At 37.2% G+C, this 7212-nt stretch overlaps 1 long non-coding RNA gene across 1 annotated transcript; it reads right to left on the bottom strand.

Annotated features, from left to right (window-relative positions):
* Positions 1-6346: 6346 nt before the first annotated feature.
* LOC111731395 lies at positions 6347-7194 on the bottom strand. The gene is made up of 2 exons (XR_002777111.1): positions 6948-7194; positions 6347-6480 (listed from the first exon to the last, which is right to left on the bottom strand). It is a non-coding gene; the product is annotated as an uncharacterized LOC111731395 (long non-coding RNA).
* Between the last annotated feature and the right edge of the window lie 18 nt (positions 7195-7212).

The raw sequence follows: 7212 nt of genomic DNA, 5'->3' as shown, positions 1-7212 counted from the left end.
TATTGTGCTAAATAAACACTATGTACTTAATGTAAAACCATATCCATGATAATCAACATGGTATCTTCTTTAGTCTAATCTTAGTTGTTATATAATAGAAAGTGGGTTTTATTATACTGACAATCGTAGGAGAGGAAAAATAACTTTCCCTCTACCCTTCTGAGTTCTTAGCTGAGACCTTTGTAATAAAAGACAGATTGAGAAGAGAAAAAAACAAGCAGAAGCTTATTAACCTGTGTACCTAATGCATCTATAGGAGTTGCCCAGGAAAAACGAGTCACTCTCCCAAGTGGCTTAGAATTCAGGATTCAGTACCATCTTAAAAGGGAAGGGGAGGGGAACACAGGCCTCTTAAGGGAGAGTAAATGATTTTAAGGAAAGATGAATGGGCCTTTAGAAGAACAGATGGGAGGTAGGGCAGTTTGTGACCAAGTTTGTCTGAGTGCGGTGTCAACCTGCAGTTTCCTCTTCCGTGATGAGTCAATCTTTTCTGGTTCATAAAACTCCTGGGCAAGGATTTATGCCATTTGGGCTCCTTCTGGAGGATCTGTCCTTGGGAAGATAAGGAGAGTTCAGAGAAAGTCTCTCCTAGCACTTGCTTTTTAAAAAGTACCTACAGCTCAACATCATCAATATACCAAAGCGGCATATTTTGGGGTGGATCCTGCTACCTTTCTCAATCAGAAATAAGAGGAAAAAATGTTTCATGTGGGGAGAAATGAAAAATAATAGCAGAACCCTCATTTGATATTACTACTTAAACATGAAAATTTAACCGATCATAAAGTTTTTAGACATATTAACTAAGTCAAACTTTTAAAAAAATAGATTACTTTACATGAAATTATCTATTCATCATAGGTATGAATTCTGTGACCAGTCATTACAAGTTTCTTAGAAAATAGTTCTGGAGCTCATCTGACTGGAAGAAGCACCTGAATTCTCCATATCTTAAGCCAGGATGTAAGGAACGCATTTGCAGAACCCACAAAGGCTAAGGATTCCAGGTCTAATCGGTATTTCACGTAATGCGCTGTCTCTAAACATTCGCAAAACTATCACAGAAGGAGATACAGATTCGACTCATATCTCCGTACCATTTTCTCTGAACATTGCTCCTTCCAAAAAAAATGCTTTGGGCATGATCTTCCATGAAATATGGTAGCCAGCCAGTTGTTATCAGCTTGGGTTGGGCAAGGAGATTTTTACAGAGATCAAGTAAAGAGCAGAAAAGGAAATTTAATACTGTTGCATGCCCTCGACCAAAACTTTAATAATGAGCTTGTTCCCTAATGTCACAATTTCTGAGCTTAATATTCCTCAGAAATATCTTGTGAAAAGTCCAGTAGTAAAGTTCATGTGATGAATTATGTTGACGATATTATTATATAATGTGAGGTTTAAAAAAATTCTTTATGAGTACTTAACTGAGTTCCTGTCACCTGCTGACAGGATAAAGAAAACATAGCTCTTTTATCAAGATGCTTTCATTGGAGATATTCCTTTCAAAACTCTTGTTATTTATCAAATAACTTGGGATCAACATTGGCGTAACACAGAGTATTACCGTATTTTATTCAAAACATGTTTTGGTGGGGTGTAATTTAACATCATTTTTGTATGAATTGAATAAAGAGGGTGTTTAGAAACGTTTGAAAAGATCAAAATTACACAACTGATTTGGCATTTTCATGCGATCCCATTCCTGTCTATAAATAACGGGGCAAGAAAGCACCTGGACCTCCTCTTCCAAGTTTTGACGGAAAAGTTTGTTGGCATTTTTGCAATTAAGTTTATATTTAACTCAGTGAAGAGGCTCAGTAGTCATATATTTAATTTTCTTCATTTTGACAAGTGTTCATATATTACATGGAATAAAACAAATCAATTTTGCTGGGCTTTTCCTCCTAAATTCCATCTCATGCTTTTCTTTGAAATTCCCACATTCCCTCATTGATCATCCTAATTTTATCATTGATAGAGAAAGATTCTGTAAACACCTTCCACATATAAACAGTACTATTGCTTTCAATGTTCTGTCATGATATTAACATCTTGTTTTCTTTTTGATAGTAACAGGATTTTATCTTGTGCTTCTGGCTCCAGTTTAGCTTGTCTTTGGCTTGTGTGCATCCAAGATTTTCTTTTTTAAGGTATTAAAATCAGAAAAGGTTTTGGCCTTTAAGACTAATGATTTCCTGTTTTTCTTCTACAATGAAGTTAACTGTAAATGTCAGTTTAAGTATAAGTTACTAAAAACTATTTTATCAAGTTTCTTCTCCTAAAAGTTTAGTCAGAGCAGAGGGAGAAATGAATGACCAAAGGAAAATTCCGATCTAAGGAATGACTTCAACCATTTCTTTTCCCTTGAGCTTTGAGACTTGAGATACCTAAGTCTTCCTGAACTTAATCTTTAAATACAAATAATGGCTCCTATGATTTGTTTGTACTTCTTGACCTTGTTTTGGTTCATGTATGGTCAAAAGATGAGGTCTTTTTAAAATTATGATACAAAAAATATGACAAATGTGTTTATTTCTGTAACTTTAAGTATGCAAAAAGATGTACAAATACAAATTGGTCCTTAGAACATGTTGGAAAGACTAGATTATTCTATGGGCTCTCATGTTCAATAAAAGCTAATTGCTAAAAGGGGAAAACATTTATCTTGTCCTATATAGATAGTGTTCTTCAATTACGTGTGATTTATGTTTTCATTCCAAGCATTCGACATCTGTTTTTGATCAGTGAAGGATCATCTGATTGATCAAATCCTCGTTCTGTTCATTTATGTCCAATTCCTATGTGGCCACAGAGGAGTCTCTAAAATGTACATTCTTCACGAGATTGTCTCTCCATCAGGAGAAAATGGTTCTCCTAGATTCTTTGGAGACGTCTAATTAGAAAAAATCAAAACATGAATATTCTATAGAAATTTGAGAGCTAGAATTGGCAGGAGACTGATTTAACAACATGTCTTGGAGGAGCAGTGGAGGGGTGTTTGCAGCCCAGGGATTTGCATCTTAGCCCCACTTCCTGCCAAGTCGTAAGACCTCAACCTCTCTGTACCTCACTTTCTTTGTTTGTAAAATGGGGTGATTATAGTTCCTACTTTATATAGTTGTATCAAATGAGATAAAACACTTAAAGCATTTAGAACAATGTAGTATAGAGTCACCTTTAAATAAATATCAGCTATCATCTGGGGGAGGTTTGGAGGGTTATGGCCTTTAAAACAAATCTAAATTAACAAATTATTTCTTTTTTTTCGATGTCACTTCACAGTTCTGTAGCAGAAGTCGGAAACGATTTAAGTTGTGAGAAAATTCTCCAAACTAACACATTCGTTAAGTCAGAAGAGACAGACTGTGGAAGAATCTGTAACATCTGTATTGGTTCAAACAGAGAACAAGTCTTTCATCCTCTTCATGTAGAAGAAATGCTGTAAAAATCAGTGCGTGTGCAGCGTGTCTTCCTCCGCATTCCAAAGCATTAAAAGAACACTCATTAATTTCCATGAGAGTTACTAGTCCCTAGAGTTCAGACTGCTTTTTCAGAAAAATCCCTCAACACAAAGGCATGGCATCTGAAATTAAGAGGACCTGAGTACCAAGATTTAGGGCTAAACCTTGGACAAGTTCTTTATCCCGTCTATGATCACCTACTTCTAAAATGAGAATGAAAATGCCTCCTTTCTCCAAGGACACATTTCAATGAGCTAATGTGTATCAGTGTGCCTTCTGAACTATAAATTCAAATTTTTGTACTTTTTTGTTTTATAAGTGTATCTCCTTTGAGGATATAAAATGATTTAGCTGATTAGAAACATACTGATATCGACAATTTAACAAATATTTAAAAGTATATTAATCAGGTATAAGCTAACCTATACTCATTGAAATTTGTGAAAAGTTCCAAAATAAGCATTTTGTGCTATTACAAAAGTCAAATGGCACATGCTACTGGTTTCATTTAAAAAATTTTTTTAGAGAGTGAATTGATTCATGAACTTGCTGCAGTATGCCCGTGTATAAGTTACTTCATATGTCAAAACGTGTGACTTTTTCATATTTGTAGAATTCATTGTTAAAGAAAACCAAAGGCCCAAAATGGAGTCACTTGTGCTAGAGCCCACTGACACCGAACTTAGCCTCCATATACGACCTAATTGCAGCTTCAGCCTTATCCGGGAATATAATCTTAATGGGCTAGTCTGTAATTTTCTGGTCTGTACCAACGAGGTAATCTGTCATGTGATCATCTCTATTCCACCCCCGCCACCCCAAGGAAGTTGAGGCCATCTGCCTGATAAGAAGCCCTCCTTCTCCTACGGGAAGGCAACCTTGCCTGAAACAATACTGCTTTTCCTTTTGCTTATAACTGTCCCACCTGGTTTCTGCCTTTAAAACCTTCCATACTGTGTACCTTCTCGGAGAACCTCTCTACTTCCTGCATGAGATGATGCCTGACTCGTGAACTGCTTGGTCAAAACAATTAGATCTTTCGAATTTTTGTTCTTCAACATCATGTTAAAAAAATTTGACTTTTTTAAAAAGATGACATTTAAGAGTTCCAGATAAGAATATTGTATGACTGAAGGGCTTGTTAGCCAGAATAATTACTGGAGTGGGACAGTGGCATGTTTTCTGCATGTTTCTCTTTGCCACTCAGTCATTCTCAGTGTATTACCTCCTGGTTCTTGAGGGCGTTACTTGTTGAGAATTACTTGGCTTTAAATACTGGCCTATCTCGCAGTTCTCATAAATAGGTAATTTGTTATAATGGTCAGCAAATTTTCTATTTTATGGTAGGAAAAACACTAAATACAACCAAATCTACATGCTGGTTTGCAATGTCCCAATAACTAGATTTAAGTGAATACTGCACTACAAATTAATCTTTTAGTCAGGAGTGAGTAATTCAGGGCTGCACTTTCTAAATGTAACAGGTGAAATTCAGTCTTTCAAGAGGCAAAGGATAACCTAAGTATTGGGTTCAAAAGATTTATGACTTCATTATACATAGCAGTAGGGATTGAATATTAATGTAAAAAAAATCCAGACTTTTTAAATTAAAAGGTAGTACCATGATAAGACTTGTTTGTTTCTGCTTGTTTTGAGTGTGTGTACATGCATACACACATACACACATAGATGTTTTTCCTACTCAAGTTTCCATAACCACAAAGTTGCTCTTTATCTTAGTCGAATGGGATATAGCTGAAACAGGAATTTGAAAGTGATAGAGCAGACAAAAATGAAATACATTTGAAAAGACCATATTGTCTTATACCTTAATGTTATCCTGGAAGTTTTTTTTTTTTTTTTAACAAAACTTTCTTTCAAGAGAAATAATATACCCACCCCAACACCATAACAGCGAAAAAACCACAATACCATTTACTCCTGGTTATTAGATGGAGTGTCTGCTTTTATAGGGTTATTCAACAACTCATTCGGTCAACTTTGGGTGAGCCTTTGTTACTTGTGTTTCTTCTGCTCCTAACCGTATCAGCAGGATCATTGGGGGCGGGGGGGGGGGGGTGTTTAGGTGCCTCAAGGGTGCTCAACTGTTGTTTAGGGTAATTTAAAACCTTGACCTAAGGCACCATTTTGAAAGATCAAGAGCATTTCTAAAAAAAAAAAAAAAAAAAAAAGAAAAAAAGAAAAAAGGAAAAAAGAAAAAAATTCTGTCCATCTACATGACATTGCAGTTTCACTTGGTTAGGATAGTTTGTACTTTCCATTCAAAAACTGTTTAAAAACAATGCTAGATTTGCATTTCTACAATGGATGGCAGCCATTATGGTCAAAAAAAAAAAAAAAAAAAAAAGAAAAAAAGAAAAAAGGAAAAAGGAAAAAAATTCTGTCCATCTACATGACATTGCAGTTTCACTTGGTTAGGATAGTTTGTACTTTCCATTCAAAAACTGTTTAAAAACCATGCTAGATTTGCATTTCTACAATGGATGGCAGCCATTATAGGCATATCATTTGAAACAAACTTTGGGGGGTATTAAAAAAGAAATTATTTTTGTAAAATACACGAATGGTCATATTTATACAAACGTACAACCATTCACGTATTAATTCATTGATAGCATAAGACAAGTATCTTTTCAAATGTATTTGATTTTTGTTACCATATCGCTTTAAACATTTGTGAGCACCTAAATTTTGAACCTGGCACGGAGCTCCACATTAGCGATTTAAAGTAAAAAAAAAATGTAGTCCTGCTTTCTGGGCTTAGTTGGGGAGACCACAGAAAAAGCACCTGTATATGATAGCTTTGATACAGGATATACATGAGATATTGAGAGTGCATTTCTATTCAGTGATATAGGAGAATGATGACAATTTTTGTGAGATGGAACGAGGGAGAACGTTTATAGAGAAACCTAAAGGTGACATGTTGAATTGACAACTAGACGTCGATCAAAACTCTGCAAAAGACTCCCGTCGTTTATGCTTTAACGAGCTCCTGAAATAGGATTGTAATGGAGATGTCAGTCTGCGAGAGTTCCCGAATCAGGTCTAACCGTAAACGTTTAGTCCCCCAAACACCTAGGTTCAAAAAAATAAATTCTCCCTAGGGTTTGCCACATTACTTTGTTGTTTTTTAATTACTGGGCGAGAAATACATTCTCGCTTAGTCGTAAAAAAAATGCTTAGAGCTGGAATGTTTTGACGTGTTAATGCCAGGGAAGCAACTTCCAGTACATTGCCTCCAATCAAACCTAACACTGCTTCTGCAGAACTACGCTCCGACCGGGGCAGGTCCTTTGTTTTTAAGCTGGAATTGCCAATGGCTTTTTTTTTTTTTTTCCTTTTCTAACCCTGAAAGGTAGTCTTCACTTATTGCACTCGTGTTGCGCCCCTGAATAGGCCATTTTGCCTTTTCAGTCAAATCTGTGGGTCTGTAGCCCGGACAATGGAACGAAAAGACACCTCTGCCGGAGGTGAGCTCCACCTGTTGAGGTCGGTCGGTTTCCCTGGGCCGGGCGGCTTCCTGCGGCCAGGTAAGGACCGGTCGCAAGCAGTCGCTCTAGGAGCCCACGCAGGAGCGTGGACAGTTCGGTGCAGCAGCTGCATCGTCCGCCCGGCCGGTTCGCCGCTGCCCGTCGAGGGGCGAGCGGACCGCATGGCAGCCACACGGCACCGCACAAAAGGCAGCCCCCATCGCGAGCAGCGCACCCGCCTTCCGGGGCCCGGC

Source organism: Pteropus vampyrus, unplaced genomic scaffold (genome assembly GCF_000151845.1).
Source record: "Pteropus vampyrus isolate Shadow unplaced genomic scaffold, Pvam_2.0 Scaffold370, whole genome shotgun sequence".
Lineage (NCBI taxonomy): Eukaryota > Metazoa > Chordata > Mammalia > Chiroptera > Pteropodidae > Pteropus > Pteropus vampyrus.
The sequence above is the reverse complement of the archived record's forward strand: the minus strand, read 5'-3'. Positions and strand labels throughout refer to the sequence as shown.